The following is a 23,775-nucleotide window of genomic DNA, read 5'->3' on the forward strand; positions in this document are numbered from 1 at the left end:
TTCTACAAAATGCAAACTGATCTATGGTGATCAGTACAAAAGCAGGTCAATGGCTGCCTAGTACAGGGACAAAAGGGAATCAAAGAAAACAACTTTGCTAAAGATGCATACGTTCATTTACCTGATTGTGGTAATGGTTTCATAATGTATACATATGTCAATATTTAGGAAATTATATATTCCAAAATTTCAGTTTAATACATGCAACCTTAATAAAATTATTTTTAAAATGAAGTATTACTTCAAATTTCCAACACATAGTTATTATCTGCATAAAATCATTTACCAATGTTGTGTAGAGGTAAAATTATGTTTTTAAAGAAGGAGGTAAAAAAAAAATTAAAGAAGGAGGAGTTCTGATAGAAATAATAATTTAAAATGTACACAACATCTCCTGTTTTTATGGTAAAAAGTGGGAGTCTGTTCTTTGACTTGATTACTTGGTTTTGGATCTTTTTTTTTTTTTTTTTTTAGGTTCAAGTTAATAATTATTTGAAGAAAAAAGTTAATTCCTTCCATTTACCCCTTCAGAAACATACATTTTCATGTTAGGTATTGTTTATCTTTACACTCAGTAGTCAGTGATAATTTCAGATTCTCTTCTAAGAATGCATTAAATTATTTGAATTATTTCATCCATCATCGAATTTTTAAGGCATTTTTATTAACCTCATTCACTCTTCATGCATACTATAATATATCTTAAGGATGTCTTTGTAGAAGTTTTCTGTTTTATTGCTGCTTTTTTTAAAATGAAGATATGAAATGACTTCTATTGAGGATGATTTATCCCCTGGGAAATACTTGGTGACAGTGACAACTCTGTACATTACTTTTAAACCCATATCATATATGGCATACAGACTACAGATCAGACAAAGTATGACACCTGGAGCTAAGACAAGGATGAAAATGAAGGTTAAGGGTTACAAAGGAAATGTGCCCAGAAAACAGTGATTAAAGAAAAAATGGAATTAGAAGTCAGAATAGACTGTGGTTAGATAACAGAAGGTTCAAACTCTTAGGACTGTGATGAGGTCAGGAGTCAAATAAATTAGAAAAGACAGAGAGATTGAGAGAGAGAGAGAGACAGAGAAAACAGAGATATTAGAACAAAAGAAACACGGAGCCATCAGGAGATAAGATCATGAAAGTTTAGCTATAAAGAAAAGATGAGACATTCAGGAAGTATACAAATGTAAATGTAAAAGTAAAATGTAAAATAAAACATGTCAGGAGACATTTACTTGAAAGAGAAGTTGCATATTCCTTTATGATCTAGCAAGAGCAAAGCAGTGAGCCATGATAAAAAGGTGACAGATGAACTTTGGTGTTTGTATTATAGAAGTGAAGTTTTCTGGCAGGTGGTCAATATAGAGAGCCTCTAGGTCCACTGCTCTGGGCATAATTTGACTCCACATTTTCAGATTACTCTATTTACTACAAGTTACATGGAGGAACAAAACCTATGTCTTGAGACATCACTGATTGGTATTTATAGGACTTATGCATAAGTGAATACAGTTATTTCATTTACCCCTGATCTAATATTTTTGTAAAGTTGAAATTATTCATCCAATTCTTTTTATCTTTAATAAACATGTGTTGCAGTGTTTCTGGGGTTCAGAGAGTAGCATCAATTTTTCTTATGAGTTTTGAACTTTAATTTAATGCAGACAAAAGAAAATGCACTAGGCAGACTTGAGAATTTACTGGAGGGAAACTCAGTGAGACAGGTACAAGGTAGGTAGCCAAGTGCCTGCCTCCTTGTGCATTGGATTAGGGTGTAAACAGAGATTTAGAAGGTCCAGATATCAACTTCCAGTAGAGAGAATCTGATCCTTGAGCTCTCTGTCTCCTAAGCCTCATGTTTAAGTAGGCAAAAATCCACTGGTGACATATAATCAGAATCCAGGAAAAATTTGCAATATGATATAGCAAAACTTAGGATGCATCCCTGTACAGCCAGCTTGGCGTTACTAATTAGAAAAGCTATAGTCCCTCTCTTTCTAAAATTCATTGCTGCCATGTTATAAAATCTCATCATAGAAGTAAAATCTATCATTTTACAGGCCAGGGAATTATATGGGCAGGTACACAAGAGTGTGTGAAATCTGTGGGGGCATCCTAGAATTCAGCTTTTCACTACTCATATTACATACGCCACAGTCTGCCATTTGTACTATCTTTGCTTTATGTATTTTTCTTTCCAACCATACTACTTTATTCATGTTTGAAAAAAAAAAAAGCTGAACACAGTGCATAATAAGAGCTTAATAGACTGTAAAATTAGTTAGCATATTCATGTTACTAACAATTTGAGCCCATAGAAATAGATTTATATGATGATTTTGACATTTCTCAAATATTTAAGATAGAAGTATAAATAAATTTAAAATGTATCTATCAAACATTACAAAGCTAAAAGCAAACAAACAATTGCCTTTCCCTAAATACAATTATTTTCATAGTTTCTTAAAATGAGGTTTTTCTGCTCTTTAGAAAAGATTTAATTATACCTTTGATAGCAGTCACATGATAGCAAAACTAGCAAACCTAGTTAATGTACCAATGATTCCATATAATTGAAAACAATTTTAAGTAATTGAGAATATTCTTTTTTAATGAAAATAAGTGATTTTTTATATCAATGAGTATTTGACAAAAATGGATATCATTTTACTTCTAGTAAAATGTAAATTGGAAAGGTACCATGCCATTATTTAGTATGCATTATAACTCTATAAAATGATCCACCTTAGGATGAAAAAAATTACAAGGTAGCTATGAGAGAACTTATTAAATTCTTTATTATTCTCAATATCACTATGGTGACTTACAATAAAATATAACTCAGATGCAGAATAATTTATCCTGACATCATTAACAGATATCATTTGCAAATGGCAGAGAAACAAAATAACAATAGCTAATTTTGAAATAGATCTCAATATATTTAATAGCTCATTTATGGCTTTTAATTTTAATCTCCAGAATTAAAATTTCAGTATTAAGAAATGACATTGGAAAAAAAAAAAGAAAGAAATGACATTGGAGAACTGAGGCAGCTGTTGGATCAAAAAATGGCTTTTGTGGGTAAGTTTTTTTTATTAAATATGTTTTGAGATTCTACTTTCTTATATTTGGTAGCTTAAAATCTCCTTATATTACTTAATAGGAAATAACAAGACCATTAGTTTCAAAGTACTCTTAATATAAGCTAAAGCCACAAACATAAAGTTTACTAAGAAATTATGATTAGGGATCCCTGGGTGGCGCAGCGGTTTAGCGCCTGCCTTTGGCCCAGGGCGCGATCCCGGTGCATGGAGCCTGCTTCTCCCTCTGCCTATGTCTCTGCCTCTCTCTCTCTCTCTGTGTGTGACTATCATAAAAAAATAAAAATTAAAAAAAAAGAAATTATGATTAAATATTTTTTCTACCAGGTTAATAATTAAATGGAAATGTAAGTCTGTAATCTTGGGAAGTTCTTTAAAGCAAAAACACACAAAAAAAAGAAAAAAATATTTTAATAGGTTTTGTAGAGATTGACAAGCCAATTTTAAGATTTATAATAAAGAATTAGAATAGCAACGTCAGTCTTGGAAAAGTAGAAAAGAGTAGAAAATATTCATTGTCTGACTTCAAACTAAAAGCATAAATTAGAAGTAGAAAGAAAAAGAAGAAGAAGAAGAAGAAGAAGAAGAAGAAGAAGAAGAAGAAGAAGAAGAAGAAGCAGCTAGAAAGAAGCCAAAGAAATCAAGGTGTAATTTTGACATAAAATTTAACAAAGAGATAAGTAAAATATATTTCTCATAAATCAACCACATTTGTATCATCATTTTATTTTTTTTATTGCTGTCAAATCAATTCAGTGAGAAAAGGAAAGTCCTTTCAAGAAATGGTACTTATGTAAGTGGATATTCATTTTTTTTAAAAAAAGGAACTTTGACCTCTACCTCATACCATGAACAAAAGTCAACTTAAGATTAATCATAGGCATAAACATAAAAACTAAAGGCATAAATAAAATCTGAAAAAAAAAATTTTATGATCTATAGGTAAGCAAAGATTCTTAGAAACACATAAAATGCAATAAAAATAACAGGAAGTACTGATAAATGAAACTTCATCAATTTAAAAACTTCTGTTTGTCAAAATCAATTGTTAAGAAAATGAATAGAACAGCCACAAGTTAGGAGAGAATACTTATTCAACGTTTATCTCAGAACATAGAAAGAACTCGTAAACTCAACAATTAAAAGGCAAATAATTTCAAGAGACACTTCACAACAGAAGATATATGAATAATAAATAACACTTGTAAAAGATTTTCAACATAATCAGACATCAGAAAAATGCAAATAATATCAGAAAAAGAGAAAAATCATGAGTAGTCAAATAATTAAAATTAAAAAGACCAAAAATATCAAATGTTGCCAAAGATAAGATCATATATTGTTGGTGAGAATACAAAACAGTAAAACCAAAAACAGCTCTGGCTACTTCTTATAAAAGTAAACATAGAGTATAACCCAACCATTCTATTATTAGGTATTTATATAAGAGACAAGAAAATATATACCCACAAAAAGACTTGGATAGATGTCCATGACAGAAATTTGCACTGGTCCTGGTGTCCATTAATAGAATATTGGAAATTAGTATGTAGTATATCCATATAATGAATTATTACTCAGCAATGAAAAGAGATGGAATACTGATACACCCCCAAAACCTGGATGAATCTCAAAAACATTATGCTATGTAAAATAAACTTTATGCAAAAAATGTATAAGCTGATTATTTATATGATATTTTAGAACAGAGAAGGCTATTGTATATTCAAAAACTGGAAATATGGGTACTTTGTGTGGATATGAGTGAGAATTAGTGGGAAGAGCCATAAGGTAACATTCTGGAGTCATGAGTATATAAAAACTCATTAAATATGCACTTAATCTTTGCTCAATGTGTGGTATGTAAATTCCACGTCAAATGGAAGAATATGTTAAAAATATTGAGCTTTAGTAAATGATAGGCATGCTGAAGTATTTCCAGAAACTTACTGAAACTTACTTCAAATACATCAGGTTGTAAGATGGATGAATAGACGTATAGAGAAATGGTTAGGTAGATACTTGCTAACAGAAGTGTAAAGATAAATATCGGTGGTAGAATCAAGGTGGTTATTTTAAAAGTATTCACAGTAAATTTCCTTTAACTCTGCTCATAATGAAAAATTGAAAAGAAAAATCATACCAACAGAAGCAAGGTGGTAGCATTCTGCCTCTGCACTAAGGTAAAAATGAAGAAAACAACCAATTCTACAAATCAACATAATCTGCAAAGACTCTCCATCATAAGGGACCACAGTTTCGATAATCTCAAATTTAATACCTAAATGGAGAACTAAGTTTGATTATTTACTCAGTTCATTTAAGCATTATTTATTGGTTGCCTATCATGCCCAGGTATTTTCAAAACAATTGAAAAAACTGGAAATATGAGTACTTTGTGTGGATATGAGTGAGAATTAGTGGGAAGAGCCATAAGGTAACATTCTGGAGTCATGAGTATAAAAAAACTCAATAAATATGCACTTCCTCCAAAATTCTTGTGGGAGGAAGTAGACATTAGGCAGAACAAATAAACAATATAGTAGGTCAGATTGTGACAAGGACAAGAAAAAAGAAATAAGGCAGGGAAGGAGGATAAAATATCTTGGAGTTCTGGAATGGATGTGGAGTTATATTTAACTTACTTTGAAAGAAGGCCTCAATGGGGGATATTAATTGGAATAAAGATTTGAAGGAGGTAAGGAAGTAAGCCATTAGCATTCTTAGTAGAGAGAGTAGGGACTGAAAAAGTCCTGATTCAGAACATTGGAGTTTGAGAAAGGGCAAGAAGACCATGAGACTGATGCAGAATAATACAAAAGAGGAAGAAGAGGAAATATCAGAGGTCAGAAGCCAGGACTTTGGTTTTTGTTTGGAGATATATAAAAAGCTTTTAGATGATTTTAAGATAATCTAGGCAAGGGATCCCTGGGTGGCGCAGCGGTTTGGCGCCTGCCTTTGGCCCAGGGCGCGATCCTGGAGACTCCGGATCGAATCCCACATCGGGCTCCCGGTGCATGGAGCCTGCTTCTCCCTCTGCCTGTGTCTCTGCCTCTCTCTCTCTCTCTCTCTCTCTCTCTGACTATCATAAATAAAAAAACAAAAAAAAAAGAGAATCTAGGCAAGAACCAATGGCATTTTCACTTGTACAACTGAATCCCCTAAAACAGAACTAATTAAATAAAAATTAAATTAAATCAAATTTAAATAATTTTTAAAAATCTGAAATAGCATTTGCTATGTTGTGTATACGTACATGTCAAAATATCATGTATTTTGGGAAGCCTGGGTGGCTCAGCGTTTGCGCATCTGCCTTCAGCTCAGGGCATGATCTGGGGATCCAGGATCAAGTCCAACATGGGGCTCCCTGCAGGGAGCCTGCTTCTCCCTCTGCCTATGTCTCTGCTTCTCTCTATATATCTCTCATGAATAAATAAATAAAATCTTCTAAAAATCATATATTTTAATAAAAGTAGAAACAATAAATATTATTATAGTTACTTATAGAATTAAAATAATGGAACAACTCACACTAAAAAATACAGCAATACTTTACTAAACATTTATGGGAAAAATTATATTAAGTTACTATATATTATGTCACTTTATATTTAGTGAAAGAACAAAGGGAAAATATTGGGAAAGATATACCATAAGAATAGTATAATAATAAAAAGTGTTTGTGCAAAATGCTGATAATTTTTAAAGCTTAAATGATGACCATATGAGAGTATTATACTCTTTCTACTTTAAAAAAATTAAATATTTTTATTTATTTATTTGAGAGAGTGAGAGCAAGAGAGATCACAAAGGGAAAGGGAGCTGGCCCCTGAGCAGGAAGCCCAATGCAGAGCTGGATCCTAGGATCCTGAGACCATGATCTGAGCTTCAGGAAGGCAGATGCTTAACTAACTGAGCCACCCAGGCATCCCTACTCTTTCTACTTTTGAGTGTTCAAATTCTTTACATGTATTTTTTAAATCCAAATGAATTTAACATGAGTATTTAAAATTAAACCATAAAATATGTGTAAATTTAAATCAGTGAAAAACAAGGGCACCTGGGTGGCTCAGTTGGTTAAGTGTCAGACTCTTGATTTTGGCTCAGAATATGATCTTAGGGTCCCAAGATCAAGCCCTGTATCAGGTTCTACACTGAGTGTGAAGCCTACTTGAGATTCATTCTCCTCTCCTTCTGCTCCCCCCATACTTGTACATTCTCTCTTTTTCTCTTTAACAAACAAACAAACAAACAAAAGCACATTTTATAGAACATTGTGCCTAAGTTGATTAATAGATGCCAGGTGATGAAATGCCTTCTATCAATTGGAGAAAGAAAGAGATGATCAGCAAATTATCTAAGGAAAAGAATTGAAGTTTTATTTGTGTGTGTGTAAATAATTAATGAAACATATTTTACTCTATCTGCATTGTCAACAAAGTGTGTCATAAATTTAATAGAGCATAGATTATTAGCTTTAGAAAATTAATTTAATATCTGATCTCTAATAAATTAATGAGTTAGTAAAGATTTAACCTACAATATTCTTTTTTTTAAATTTTTTTTTTTTTTTTTTAATGATAGTCACAGAGAGTGAGAGAGAGAGAGAGAGAGAGGCAGAGACACAGGCAGAGGGAGAAGCAGGCTCCATGCACCGGGAGCCCGACGTGGGATTCGATCCCGAGTCTCCAGGATCGCGCCCTGGGCCAAAGGCAGGCGCCCAGCCGCTGCACCACCCAGGGATCCCAACCTACAATATTCTTAAACCATATTTATAGTGAAAAAAAATTACGTCATGATTGTGTGTGTGTGTGTGTGTGTGTGTGTGTGTGTCTATTTATTATTTTACGGTCGGAATTTTTTTAAAGGGACAAAAACAATATGAAGGGAAAACATGTAGAGTCTATTGCTTTAAAAACATTAAACACCTGGCATATTGAAATTATATCTTAATGGCTTAACATAGAAAATAGGTCCGTAATAAAGACTACAGAAGTAGAAATCGGGGAAGCCTTAGTGGCTCAGCGGTTGAGCATCTGCCTTGGGCTCAGGCCATGATCCCGGGATCTGGGATCAAGTCCCACACCAGGCTTCTTGCAGGGAGCCTGCTTCTCTCTCTGCATGTGTCTCTGCCTCTCTCTGTGTGTCTCTCGTGAATAAAAAATAAAATCTCAAAAAAAAAAAAAAAAGTAGAGATGCAATGCTGAAACCTGCAGTTTGGAGAAGAGTAAAAGATGGTTTTCTAATTTACATTAACACATTTTATTTTAAATAAAAAATCTCCAACATCACCAAATAGATTTGTATAACTTTTAGATTTTAATATTGCAGACAAAACAGCAGGAGATATCTAAATATAAATCTGCATGTAGAGAACTACTGATGAGTACAGCTGTGTGAAAAATGGGTAACTGCTTTATAATTTCCATATAACAACTGCAAGACTTAATTAAATGCTTACAATGTATTTTAATATAAAGTAGCTCTTGCTGACAGGACAAAAATTTTAATTGTCTTGAATATGCTTTGTGAATAAGGTTGAATTTTTAAAGGTTAAAGACATATCCATTGTTTAGTTCATATTAATTTGCATGTTATACAAATATACTTGTAGAAAAAATAAGATAATTGAGATACCTTCAGTGATGGCCTTAAAAGAGATTTGAAGTGGCTCTACTTCGAAGAAAATATTTTTTTCCCTAAAAATTCTTAATTTTCTCCTGCCAATTTTTTTTGTCTTCTCTATGTTAGTCTACATTTGAGAAACTATTTTTTTTCCTTTTTATTTATTTTTTTTCTTTTTTTGGAGAGACAGAGCACCACACAAGTGAGCCATGGGGTAAGGGGAGGGGCAAAGGGAGAAAGGGAGAGAGAGAATCTTAGGAGGCTCCACACCTGATGTGGAGTTCAATCTCACAATCCTTAGATCATGACCTGAGCTGAAATCAAAAGTTGGTCGCTTAACTGAGTCACACAGGTACCCTATAAATAATCTATTTTTAAATAAAAAGATTGATTAGGGATATTAGGTGTCCTGCCATTTCACGGCATCTGTATCTGTGGGGTAAATCCCCAGCAGTGCAATTGCTGAGTCATAGGGCAGTTCTATTTTTAACTCTTTGAGGATATTTCACACAGTTTTCCGGAGTGGCTGCACCAGTTCACATTCCAACCAACAGTGCAAGAGGGTTCCCCTGTCTCCACATCCTCTCCAACAATTCTTATTTCCTGTCTTGTTAATTTTCCCCATTCTCACTGGTGTGAGCTGGTACCTCATTGTGGTTTTGGTTTATATTTCCCTGATGGCAAGTGATGCAGAGCATTTTCTCATGTGCATGTTGGCCATGTGTATGTCTTCCTCTGTGAGATTTCATGTTTTTGCCCATTTCATGATTGGATTGTTTGTTTCTTTGCTGCTGAGTTTAATAGGTTCTTTATAGATCTTGGATACTAGCCTTATATGTGATATGTCATTTGCAAATATCTTCTCCCATTCTGTAGGTTGTCTTTCAGTTTTGTTGACTGTTTCTTTTGCTGTGCAGAAGGTTTTTATCTTTATTAAATTGTAATAGGTCATTTTTGCTTTTGTTTCCCTTCCCTTCATTGATATATCTTGCAAGAAGGTGGTATGGCCAAGTTCAAAAAATGTGTTGCCTGTGTTCTCCTCTAGGATTTTGATGGATTCTTTTGTCACATTTAGATCTTTCATCCATTTTGAGTTTATCTTTGCGTATTGTGTGAGAGAATGGTCCAGGTTCATTCTCCTGCACGTGGCTGGTCAATTTTCCCAGCACCATTTACTGAAGAGACTGTCTTTTTCTCAACGGATAGTCTTCCCTGCTTTGTTGAATATTATTTGACCATAGAGTTGAGGGCCCAAGTCTGCATTTTCTATTCTGTTCCATTGATCTTTGTGTCTCTTTTTGTGCTAGTGCCACATTGTCTTGATGACCACGGCTTTGTAGTAGAACTTGAAATCCGGAACTGTGATGCCCTTGGCTCTGGTTATCTTTTTCAATATTTTCTGGATATTCGGGGTCTTTTCTGATTCCACACAAATCTTAAGATGATTTGTTCCAACTCTCTAAAGAAAGTCCATGGTATTTTGATAGGAATTGCATTACATGTGTAAATTGCCCTGGGAAACATTGACATTTTCACAATATTAATTCTTCCAATCCATGAGCATGGAATATTTTTCCATCTCTTTGTGTCTTCCTCAATTTCTTTTAGTGTTCTGTAGTTGTTAGGGTACAGATCCTTTACCTCTTTGATTAGGTTTATTCCTAGTTATCTTATGCTTTTGGGTGCAATTGTAAATGGGATTATTAGTGTATAAAAATGCCACTGATTTCTGAGCATTATTTTTGTATCCTTCCACATTACCAAATTGCTATATGAGTTCTAGCAATCTTGGGGTGGAGTCTTTTGGGTTTTCTAAGTACAGTATCATGTCATCTGCGAAGGGGGAGATTTTGACTTCTTCTTTGCCAATTTGAATGCCTTTTATTTCTTTTTGTCATCAGATGGCTGAGGCTAGGACTTCTAGTACTATGTTGAATAGCAGTGGTGAGAATGGACATCCCTGCCGTGTTCCTGACCTTAGGGGAAAGGGTCTCAGTTTTTCCCCATTGAGAATGATATTTGCTGTGGGCTTTTCATAAATGGCTTTTAAGATGCTGAGGAATGTTCCCTCTATCCCTACACTCTGAAGAGTTTTTTTTTTTTTTTTACTCTGAAGAGTTTTAATCAGGAATGGATGCTGTATTTTGTCAAATGCTTTGTCTGCAACTATTGAGAGGATCATACATGGTTCTTGTTTTTTGTCTTGTTAATGTCATCTATCACATTGATTGCTTAATGAATGTTGAACCAACCTTGCATCCTGGGGATAAGTCCCACTTGGTCATGCTGAATAATCTTCTAAATGTATTGTTGGATCCTATTGGCTAGTATCTTGTTGAGAATTTTTGCATCTGTGTTCATCAGGGATATTGGTCTGTAATTCTCCTTTTTGGTGGGGTCTTTGTCTGGTTTTGGAATTAAGGTGATGCTGGCCTCATAGAACGAGTTTGGAAATACTCCATCCCTTTCTATCTTTCGGAACAACTTTAGTAGAATAGGTATTGTTTCTTCTTTAAACGTTTGATAGAATTCCCTTGGGAAGCCATCTGGCCCTGGACTTTTGTGTCTTGGGAGGTTTTTGATGACTACTTCAATCTCCTCCCTGGTTATTGGCCTATTCAGGTTTTCTATTTCTTCCTGTTCCAGTTTTGGTAGTTTGTGGTTTTCCGTAAATGCGTCCATTTCTTCTAGATTGACTAATTTATTGGCGTAAAGGTACTCATAATAAGTCTTTAAGATCATTTGTATTTCCTTGGTGTTGGTGGTGATCTCTCCTTTCTCATTCATGATTTTATTAATTTGAGTATTTTCTCTCTTCTTTTTAATAAGGCTGGCTAATAGTTTATCTATCTTATTAATTCTTTCAAAGAACCAACTCCTAGTTTTGTTGATTTGTTCCACAGTTCTTCTGGTCTCTATTTCATTGAGTTCTGCTCAAATCTTTATTAACTCTCTTCTTCTGCTTGGTTTATGTTTTATTTGCTCTTCTTTCTCCAGTTCCTTTAGGTGAAAGGTTAGTGTGTGTATTTAAGGGTTTTTTTTTTTTCCAATTTTTTGAGAGATGCTTGTATTGCAATGTAGTTCCCTCTTAGGACTTCTTTTGCTGTATCCCAAAGATTTTGAATGGTTGTATCTTCATTTTCATTGGTTTCCAAGAATCTTTTTAATTCTCTAATTTCCTGGTTGACCCATTCATCTTTTAGTAGGATGCTCTTTAACCTCCACGTGTTTGAATTTCCTCCAACTTTCTTCTTGTGATTTAGTTCTAGTTTCAAAGCATTATGGTCTGAAAATATGCAAAGGACAATCCCAATCTATTGGTATCGGTGAAAATCTGATTTGTGACCCAGTATGTGGTCTATTCTGGAGAAAGTTCCATGTACACTTGAGAAGAATGTGTATTCAGTTGCATTTGGATGTAAAGTTCTGTAAATATCTGTGAAATCCATCTGGTCCAGTGTATCATTTAAGGCTCTTGTTTCTTTGGAGATGTTGTGCTTAGAAAAACTATCATTTGCAGAAAGCACCACGTTGAAGTCTTCCAGTATAAGTGTATTATCTAACTAAGTCTTAACTTTGGTTATTAATTGATTGATATACTCAGCAGCTCCCACTTAGGGACATAAATATTAATGATTGTTAGGTCCTCTTGTTGGATAGATCCTTTTAGTATGATGTAATGTCCCTCTTCATCTCTCACTACAGTCTGGGATAAACTTTAATTTATCTGATATGAGGATTGGACCCCTGCTTTCTTTTGAGGACCATTTGAATGGTAAATGGTTCTCCAACCTTTTGTTTTCAGGTTGTAAGTGTCCTGTCTCAAATGAGTCTCTTGTAGACAGCACATAGATGGGTCTTGCTTTTTTATCCAGTCTGAAACCCTGCGCCTTTTGATGGGATCATTAAGCCCATTAACGTTCAGAGTTACTATTGAAAGATATAAATTTAGTGTCATCATGATACCTATTCAGTCCCTGTTTTTGTGGATTGTTTCCTTGACTTCCTCTTTCTTTTATAGAGTCCCCCTTAATATTTCTTGCAGAGCTTGTTTGGAGGTCACATATTCTTTCAGTTTCTGCCTATCTTGGAAACTCTTTATCTCTCCTTCTATTCTGAATGAGAGCCTTGCTGGATAAAGTATTCTTGGCTGCAGGTTCTTCTCATGTAGGACCCTGAATATATCCTTCCAGCCCTTTCTGGCCTGCCAGGTCTCTGTGGAGAGGTCTGCTGTTAATCTATTATTTCTCCCCATATAATTTAGGAATCTCTTGTCTCTTGCTGCTTTAAGGATTTTCTCTTTATCTTTGGAATTTGCAAGTTTCACTATTAAATGTCAAGGTGTTGAATGGTTTTTATTTATTTTAGGGGCGATCTCTCTACCTCCTGGATCTGAATGCCTGTTTCCTCCCCAAGTTAGGGAAGTTCTCAGCTATGATTTGTTCAAATATTCTTTCTGGTTTTCTGTCCCTTTCGACGCTCTCTGGAACCCCAATTAAACATAGATTTTTCCTTCTGAGGCTGTCATTTATTTCCTCTTAACCTTTCCTCATGGTCTTTCAATGTTTTTCTCTTTTTTCCTCAGCTTCCTTCCTTGCTATCAACTTGTCTTCTATGTCACTCACTCTTTCTTCTCATTAAACCTTGTCGTTAGGATCTCCAGTTTGGATTGCATCTCATTTAATTGATTTTAAATTTCGGCCTGATTAAATCTTAATTCTGCCGTCATGAAGTCTCTTGAATCCTTTATGCTTTTTTTCCAGAGCCACCTGTAGCTTTATAATTGTGCTTCTGAAATAGTTTTCTGACATCAAATGTAATCCAAATTCTGTAACTCTGTGGCAGAGAGTACTGTTTCTGATTCTTTCTTTTGTGGTGAGTTCTTCTTTCAAGTTATTTTGCTCACTGCAGAGTGGCTAAAAACGAGTTGTATTGGAAAAAGAAGAAAAAAAGAAAAGAAAAAACAAAACAAGGACGGGGTATCCTCTGGTTCTATATACTATAAATCCCTTGGCTTCCCCTGGAGCTTTCCAGCGCTGCTTGGTCAATAACTTGCTCTTCCCCTGTCCTTCCAGCGGGTCTTCCGGGGGAGGGGCCTGCTGTGCTGACTCTCAGGTGTGTGCACCTGGGGAGATGCCCCCCCTCCGGGTAGCTGTGTACCCCGAGGCCCCTGTTCCCTGGCGGCCGCCCCTCCCAGGCACAGGGTGACACCAGGAGGGACACCACCACTGGCGGCGGCCGCCCCCCAGCCCTGGAGTCAGCTCCCCAGTAACCACCGCAGCTCCCAGTCCGCAGGGGCCTGGATGCTCCGGGGGGGGGGGGGGGGCGCTGCCCCGCACAGCTCGGGGCCCGGGGCAGGAGCGTCCCCGCTGTCCCGGGCCCTCCCCGCCCCGCCTGTCCCGGGGGAGCAGGGTCCCGGGCTGTGTCCCCCGCGCCCTGGGCAGCCCCCTCCGCCCGGAGCCCCCGCCCGCCCCCCGGCTCCGGCCCTTCCCCGAGCTCGGCCCGCTCTCCCCCGGGCGCCCTCCCGCTAGCGGCTCCGCTGCCTCCTGCGGTCCCGCCCGAGCTCCCTGCGAGCGCCCTCCCGGCGGGAAGACTCCGGGGATCGTCGCGGCCCCGCCCCGCTGGAGGCGGCTTCATCTTTGCCCCCTTCCCGCCGCGTCTGTCGTGTTCCGGCCGCTCTCCCTGCAGCTCTCAGGTTGAATTCCTGGTGTTTGGGATGGGTTGAAAGTTATCTAGGTAAGTTGCTGGGACAGGTGAGGTGAGGGCCCTACTCCTCCACCATCTTGCCCTGCCCTTCTTGATGGGATTTACCAGTGAAAACACCTAAATCTTTTCTTTTTGGGGCAGAAATAAGCAAAAGTGTAGTCAATTTTTTATTGCCAATTCAGTTTATTAATAGATATAGTGCTATCTAGATGTTCTTTTTTTCCCTCAGTTTTACGTCTTTCAAGGAATTTGCTCCAATTATCTAGATATCAAACTTATTAGAATAATCTTTTCAAAGCAGATCTTTATTATAATCTTTTTAATGACCATATCAACCTAGAGACATTTTCTTACACTCCTGCTATTAGAAATGTGTTTTATCCCATTTTTTCATGATCAGTCTGGCTAGAATTTTATCAATTTTATTGATATCTCCAAAAACATCTCCTGGTTTCATTACTGCCTTACGTGACTGCCTTACAACATCCCACAAGTTCTGTTATGTTTTGTTGCTTCCTGTTAAAAATATCTTCTAATGTTCATTTTGAACTTTTTTCTTTGATGTTTGTATCATTTAGAGTTGTGCTGCTTGGTTTTCAATATGTAGAGAATTCTTATGCATCATTTTGTTATTGTTTTCTCATGCAGATCCTCTGTATTCAATCACATAGTATAGATGGTTTCAGTTTGTTTAAATTTATGGAGACTCCTTTATTGGCCCAATATATGGTCTATCTAGTTCAATGGTCAATGAGTTCTTGGACAGAACATGTATTTTGCTGCTGTTGGGTAGTATTCTATAAATGGCAAATCAGTGAAAGTGACTGGTGGTACTCATTTAATCCATTTTTGAATGAGAAGTCTTAGAAGTACCAAATATGATTGTGAATTTATTTCTCCTTTAAGTTCTGGAAGTTTTTACTTTTTATTTGAAACATCTCTCATTTGGTGCTTTCTCATTTAAGATAAACATGTAGTCCTTCCTGATAAATTGATACTTTTCACCATAAAATTTACCACTTTGTCTCTGATAACATTTTTAGCCTAAGAATTTATCTGATACTAATAAGACACCTTCTGTTTTCTTTTCTTTTCTTCATTGTGGTGAAATGTACATGAAATCTACCATTTTAACCACTTTTAAATATACAATTAAATGGCATTTGTATATTCACACTGCTGTGCAACTATCACCACTATTCTTTAGAGATTTTCATCATCTCGAACTCTGTAACTCCCTATCTTTTCCTCCCCATTCTACTTTCTGTCTCTATGTATTTGACTATTCTAGGTATCCCACATGAATAGAATCATATAATATTTTTTCCTTTTGTGTCTGGCTTATTTCAACTAGCATAATTATTTTGCAGTTTATCCATGTTGTAAAATGTATCTGAATTCCATTTCTTTTTAAAGCTGAGTATTCCATTGTCTGTATATACATATATATGTGTGTATAGATTGATGAACACGTGGGTTGCTTGTGCCTTTAGGCTATCGTGAATATTGTGGCTGTGATCCTTGCTGTACAAATATCTATTTGAGCCCCCTCTAAATTTTGTGGGGTATATACCTAGAAGTGGAATTGCTGTATCATAGGATAATTCTGTTTAGTTTTTTAAGAAACCTCCGTAACGTGTTCTACATTTGTTGCACTAGTTTGCATTCATTCCATCAATGCACAACAGTTCGGGTTCTCCATATCCTCACCAAACCTTATTAAATTCTTTTTGTAGGGGTTGGGGACAAGAAAGGAAGAATAGCTATGCTAATGGTGTGAAGTAGTATCTCCTTGTAGTTTTGATCTGCATTTCTCTATTGATTGTCATGTTGAGCATCTTTTCAAGTGAGTATTAGCTATTTGCATATTTTCTTTGTTGAAATCTCTATTCAAGTGTTTTGTGCATTTTCAAATTGATTTTGTTGTGGTGTTATGGTTGAGTTTTAGGAGTTCTCTAAATAGTCCGTATATTAATCTCTTATCAGATACTGATTAGTAAATATTTCTCCCCTTCTTTGGTGTGCTTTTTTATTCAAATCATAATGCACTTTGATGCACAAAATGTCTTAATTATGATAAAGTCCAATTTGTCTAATTTTTGCTTGTTTGTGCTTTTAATGCAATATCCAAGAAGTTATTGCCAAATCAAATGTTGTGAACCTTTTGCTCTCTATCATCTTCTAAATCTTTATGGTTATACTTGTTATGTTTAGATCTTTATTTTAAGTTAAATTTTGTATTTTAAGTGTAATTTTTTAAAGTAATTGTCCAATTTCATTCTTTTTCATATGTATAACCAGTTTCCCCAGTTTCAGTTGTTGAAAGACTGACCTTTCCCCATTATATGAACTTGGTACCAAGGTGAAAATCCTTTAGAGTGAGATATTTGTGTGTGTATATATACGTATATGTGTATTTGTGTGTGTATATACATATATGTATCTCACTCATATATATCCTTCCTTATTCTATTCTACTGATCTATATATCTGTCTTGGTGACAGTATCACAGTTTTGATTTACTGTTTCTTTCCATTAATATCTGCATTACATATATCTTGCTTATTTAAATTTATCCCATACCCATCTTTTTGTTTAACATTCATTTCTTCTAGCAATCATTGAGCTAACATAACTATAGGTAAAATCTAATTCATTCACTACTACCAGTTATGGCCCTCTCACTCATTTGTGTAACCCTGCCATGCCAACTACTTTCATTTTCTTTCTGCCTGAGACAGTTCCTTTGCCATTTCTTTTAATGCAGGTCTGCTGGAGATGAATTTACTTATGTTTTATTTACCTAGACAGACCTTCAGTTGCCCTTTATTTTTGAATGAATTTTTTTCTTCCTTTATATTCATCTTGTTTGTAGCTGAGTAAGCTTCTAGGATGTATAAGTTTAGGATTTTTACCAGACTAAAAAAAAAAAAGTCCTTATTTTTCTTAAAACCAGATATATTTTTCCATTTTCTCATTTCCTTTTGGAACTCCTCTTTCACATAATTTAAACAAGCTGTTATTGTCACAGCCTCCTTGAGACTCCATTTGTAGTTTATAGCCCATTACCTTTCTTTGCTTTGATTTGGGTAGTTTCTACTGCCTTTGGCCCAGGGCATGATCCCAGAATTTGGGATCGAGTCCCACATCAGGCTTCTTCCTGTGAGCCTGCTTATCCCTCCACCTGTGTCTCTGCCTCTCTCTGTGTGTCTCTCATGAATATATAAATAACATCTTAAAAAAAATAAAGAGCTAAGTGGAGAATAATATACAATAATATCATCACCAAACATTCTATTGGCCAGCACTGGTTTAGAATTTCATTCAATTCTAAATATCCCACTCTAAAGAATTCTCCTTGGGATCCCTGGGTGGCGCAGCGGTTTGGCGCCTGCCTTTGGCCCAGGGCGCGATCCTGGAGACCCGGGATCGAATCCCACGTCGGGCTCCCGGTGCATGGAGCCTGCTTCTCCCTCTGCCTATCACTCTGCCTCTCTCTCTCTCTCTCTGTGACTATCATAAATAAATAAATAAATAAATAAATAAATAAATAAATAAATAAAAAAAAATAAAGAATTCTCCTCTGGTCAGACTAGAAAATTCATGGGTACAGCTTTCAGTATATTGCTATGTATTTCTAGAAGCAAAGTTCTTGTCAGAGTACTTAAAACAATGAGAAAGGGACATTCATGAGTATTCAAGGACAACTTTTATGACACTTGTATACCTGCTTGGATGAATTTCATCTGAGGCATTCTTACATTTTCATAAATGACATGTTAGTGAGATTGTGGAAAAAAAGATATACAGTACTGACTTATATATTGCTTACACAAAGCATTCACTACAAGAAGTTGACAGTTGTGAACACCAGTTTTCCTTAGGTCTGCTCACAATTGATCAACTTAAAAATGAGGGCATCATCAATGAGTAGTTTGATAGAAAGGAACGTTTGTATTATTGAATCTTCTTCAGCGTCAATTAGCCACATGAAACAACTGGTATTCTATATAAAAACAGAAGGCCTGGGATCCCTGGGTGGCGCAGCGGTTTGGCGCCTGCCTTTGGCCCAGGGCGCGATCCTGGAGACCCAGGATCAAATCCCATGTCAGGCTCCCGGTGCATGGAGCCTGCTTCTCCCTCTGCCTGTGTCTCTGCCTCTCTCTCTCTCTCTGTGACTATCATAAAAAAAAAAAAAAAAAAAAAAAAAAAAGATTAAAAACAGAAGGCCTATAATGAAAAAAAGCATCAAGAAAGATTTTTACCTTTCCCCACTGCCTTCCATCTAGTTTATCTGTCCCCAATAGAGTTTCAGTGATACTACAGGGATTCAGTCTCAATCTCAGATATGTTGAACTACAGAGCACACAGTCTTAATCAGTTCCCTATATAGCATCTACTCCAAGGAGCACAGTCAAGGGTAATTGATGAAATTCACTCAACAGCCTAAGAAAAATTTTAAATATAGAAATTGTTTTAGAGTCATACAAGAACAACAAATCTACCATCTTTCATGGACAATTTTTTATTGATTGTTTGCTCTGGACCAGACATTGATTGTTTGTGGATTTCCCAGCCTAGAGGAAACAGAACAATGGTGTGTTTGCATGAGCTCACTGAATTATTCAAAATAATTTCCATACTGTGGCAAACCACTCAAAAGAATTGTGTCCCAGTGATGTTTGTCCCCAATTCCCACTAATACCTATTGAATTAATAATTTGGAATAATAGCAGATGACTCTTCTTTCTGTAACCAAATCAGGAAAAATACTTTAGGAAAGTAGAAGTATGATAGTCAGCTGCTCTGTAACCCAGGAAATGTGACTGTGATCAATTTAGATTTATTTTCCCAACAAGCATCATGTTTCCAGAGATATTATGGAAGCAAAAACATGCAGGTAGTATATGTCTTTATAGGAATATATCCATAATCTATACCTTTGAAATACTCCAGAAAATGGCATTCTAAGGCTGAATTTTGAAGAAAGACTCTTGTTTGGTTTTAAGGAGGAGCTGTCCAGAGATAATTCAATTCCCTGGATGAATATTTGGGATACAAAGAAATTCTCTGAAGATACATTCACTTTTATGGACTAGGACTACAAGGTCAGTATTATTTTAAAATACTAGCCAATTGTGTAATACTTGGATATTTCTCTTTCTATATTTAGCTATAGTTTTTTTTGCTTCTCAAGGTGATACTGTTTTGAGGGAGAAATTAATCGTAAGACTAGGTCAAATATTGTCTTTTATTGAATGATAGTGCTCAGAGACACAACTCTAGTTTATGAAGTGGTAAACAGTTTTACAACCTCATTTATTACATAAAATGTGGTTCAATAGAAAATTGAAATCATGAACAATATTTTAATAAAATATTAACTACAATCGTTTCATATATATTTTCCATAAATAGACAAAGATATTCATTTTAAAGTATTATCTTTGAAAAACTTGAATATATAGAAAGTTCTTAGAAGTTTCTTATATTCATAATTAATGAAATATCATTGTAAGATAGTACAGTACTTATGGGGAAAGTAACATGGATAGAAGAAAATCTCATTATCAAGGAATTTTATATGCAAATTAAAATTTATTTCTTTGAATTGGATGAGATGAATCAAAAACCTGCATATAAATTTTCAGAGCTATTCAAGCATAGTCTACAAAACAGAAAACAAGAAGCTTTTAATTAAAAATTCAGTAAGTGGTAGATGAAGTGCTCAAAATTATTGTTGACTGAAGTAGAAGAAAAGATGATTCAAGGGAATGATGGGAAGAAAAAAACAATCTTAAATAATAAAATAGAGGGAAAGGAGATATCTTTAAAGATACTTCTGCTTGTTTTCTTATTGTATTAATCCCATGTCTGTTAAGTATGGGAATCACAAGATGAGAAAGTCATACAAAAATATAAGACATTCATAATAAAAACACTTTAAATTATATACCATTTTTAAATTAAAAAAGAGAAGAGAGAGAGAGAGAAATACATTTTATCCTAGGGCATACTGGAGCACAGTAAGGGGATGGGGCTATTCCTTGTTCTCTAGGGTAGAATCTGTTTTTATAAACAACTTGAAATTGATAGTATAACCATGAAACATAAAGACCATGAAACATAAAAACATAAGTAAATATGGAAGGAATTATCTCATTTAAATAAAAACTCCATTGTGTAATTTACAATAAAAATTGGGCTCTCATGCATGGTTTAGAACATGCCTAGAGCTTCTGTTTTTATAATGCTTACAAAGAGTCATTGTGTACCTGAGTCAGGAGAGATGAGGATCCAGTAGCTTACTTGGCCTATACAGTGTTTGTTAACGCACATAGATAGTATACCGCAGCCAACTCTACTCAGTTGCAACCTTCCATCAAGAATTTCCTAGAAATACATTGGTAGTTCACCTAAATGAAAGTTAGGCTCCTGTGTTTGGAAACATTGTTACAAGACATTTTTCTCCCTTTTTGGTCTTTCTATGAAAAGAGGCGAAAGGTTATTTTCATCCTAGGGCATGAAGAAATCATTTACTGATAAGCTTAAGTAGAAGCAGATTTACAGATGTATTGTATTATTTAAATGAAGGTAAGTGTAACAGGATCTTGGTAAGAAATAACATCATGCTTAAAAGGGGTGATAGAGGACTTTAAAGGAGAGGATTACCAATGTGGATAGGGTGAAGGAGAACTATAAAGTGATGATTAAGAATTCTAGTCTAGCAGCAATGAGAAACTTTTATCACTCTTGGAATTAAAGGAAGGATGCAGAAGGAGCCATCAGAATGAAACAAGAACCGTATCTGTAGAAGATGACTACTGGATGGTATTTGTAGACTTTGGTAAACAAACAGAGACACTGGCATGTGGGAAGAACAGTAATAAAAAATTTAACCTATCTTCCCATCATTGTTAATCCTGCCACTTCCTCCTGCTATGTGAACCTGACTAGAAACAGATGTCATGTGATTCCAGATAATGCCATATATAGAAATCAAATGCCAAGGATGCAGAGCAGAGAACAAATCCAGAAAAAAAAAAAAAAAAAAAAAGGATACTCAGAACACCTCTCTCATGATGAGTCTCACAGTCTCCACAGTTAGGCTTTGTCCAAATGAAAAGCTTTTTCTCCAAATCTCAAAGGCACAGAATATTATCAGCTACTATAGCATTATACAGTGAGTTCAATTCAGATATACTCCTGTTATGGATTGAATTGTGTTCCTCCCCTCCCCCAAATATACTGAAACCCTAATGCTTGGTTCCTAATGAATGTGACTTTGTTTAGAAATAGGTCTTTAAAGATATAATCAAGTTAAATAAGGCCATCAGATTCCTAATCTAAAATGACTCATGTCCTTGTAAGAGAGGAATTTGTACAAAAGAAAAAAAAACATATATAGTGAATGTCATATGAAGGCACAGACACAGAGGAAGATGGTCATACGAAGACTGCAGAGTAAATATAATTTAAAAAATCTACAAACCCAGAAATCCTCTCCACATAGGTAATAGAGACATTTTTTAATTTTTAAAAAATTGAATGAGCATGAAATAGGAATGTGATGTGCAAAATAGATAATCTACCAGGAGATTGCAAAGACAGAAAGAAATTTCACTCTTTTATTTAGCCAAGCAGATATAACCATTATATACATGTTTTCAAGATAAACTATAGTCCTCAAGTAAGAAGCCTTGATAGTACGATTTGTCACACATAGTTCATACTAACTTTATGTGGTAATTGAAGTCACCTTCTGTCAGCTAAATGGCTTTATCCAGAGGGAAAGCAAACTATCTTCTCTGAGGCTTACATTTCAAAGATGGCTTCCATTTATTTAAGATAGACATTCCTGGATCATATAACTGACATGAGGCCTATCTACTCTAGTTTTCAAGATGATCTTTTTAAATTTCACAGAGGAGAAAATATTTACAATCTTAAGTTTTCTAAATTAGATGTGCCAAAGAAAAGGAGGGGAAAAGAAACTTTTCCCTTATTTTCAACTGGAATTAAGTCTCTTGCTTTTAATTTTTGTCTTTAAAGGGACAGACTGGAATTATGTGCCATCAGCCATGACCACCTGTGGACACCAGAAATTGGAAAAGGCAAGGAAGATTTCTTTCTCTAGAACCTTTGAAGGGGGCATGGCCCTGCCAACATACTGAGTTCAGAATTCTAACCTCCAAAACTGTGAGAGAGCAAATTTATGTTGTTTTCAGCCATTCCATTCATCGTACTTTGTTATGGTAACCCCTATAAACTAATAAAAATCCCATTTAAAGCTTAAAATGTTAACAACCAACAATTCCTTTATATAAGTTAGCAAGAAATATTGTGAGATTTAAGAGGAGTAAAACTGAATTAACCTAAAGTATAGCTTGTTTAATCTCATCTTCTATTTATTGGTCACAAGAGATTATGTTGATAATCATAGTTTCCTGCCTGGACTACCCATTTCCCGTTCCTATACCTTCTAGCAACATGTTAGCTGTCAAGTGGTATGACCCTAATGTATACTCTCAAAATCCAACTCTTTACTGGTCCTAAGCATTTTTCTACTAGCCAATATTAGCAATGGGAGTGTTAACAAGACTCCCTGGTTTCAGGATTTTTGTCCTCATGGTGTAACATTTATTCAATTTCCTCTTGGATAAATCATTCTACCCACTAGAGTCGGTAGAGCCTAAGATGTCTATGTAGTAAAAAGCTTTTAATTCTGCTGATAGGTTACCTGATAGAAGTATTTCTTGAGTACTAGGAATATTTAGGTTCATAGATACCCACTGAGCCCAGTGCCATGAAGATATGAACAAAAATGTCCTAAATGAATGATTCGGTATAATGAGAGAGTCCATTGGCATTCCATCATCTGTTTCCCAGACCTATGACTTCTCACTATGTTGGAAACAGGACCTTATCACTCTTTTCTGTAGCCATACATACATGGAAGGAAGAGAAAGAGACAGAAAATCGAACATCTTTGGTTTGAATACAAAGTTTATTACTTACAGCAAACAGAAACTAGAGAAAATTATAATGCTGATTTTTAGAATCCCAATTCCCACAGGGTGGTATAGTGATTTATAGTTGATAACTGTTCTTACAGTGCCAGTAGGTTACAGAATAGAAACCACAAGCCTGGAAGACTCTGATCTTATACATAAACTTCTCACAATCTTTCCCACCTCTTCTCCCCAGCCCTGTGCAAAGACAAACATTATTTGGATTATCTTGAAATATAAGACACTGTTTCTGGGGAGGAAAGGAAGATATGCCTAAGCTAATTGCCCTGAAATATAAGCAAATTTCTTCTAGGAG

General features: G+C 35.4%; 1 long non-coding RNA gene across 2 annotated transcripts; it reads left to right on the forward strand.

Annotated features, from left to right (window-relative positions):
- Positions 1–2,991: 2,991 nt before the first annotated feature.
- On the forward strand, positions 2,992–22,772 carry LOC140603370 (uncharacterized). 2 transcript variants are annotated; one of them, XR_012006343.1, is made up of 3 exons: positions 2,992–3,096; positions 19,458–19,556; positions 22,501–22,772. It is a non-coding gene; the product is annotated as an uncharacterized lncRNA (long non-coding RNA). The 2 variants fall into 2 exon arrangements; XR_012006344.1 differs by lacking the exon at positions 2,992–3,096 and adding an exon at positions 16,176–16,293.
- Positions 22,773–23,775: the final 1,003 nt, after the last annotated feature.

This window comes from Canis lupus, chromosome 14, assembly GCF_048164855.1.
Source record: "Canis lupus baileyi chromosome 14, mCanLup2.hap1, whole genome shotgun sequence".
NCBI classification, from domain to species: domain Eukaryota; kingdom Metazoa; phylum Chordata; class Mammalia; order Carnivora; family Canidae; genus Canis; species Canis lupus.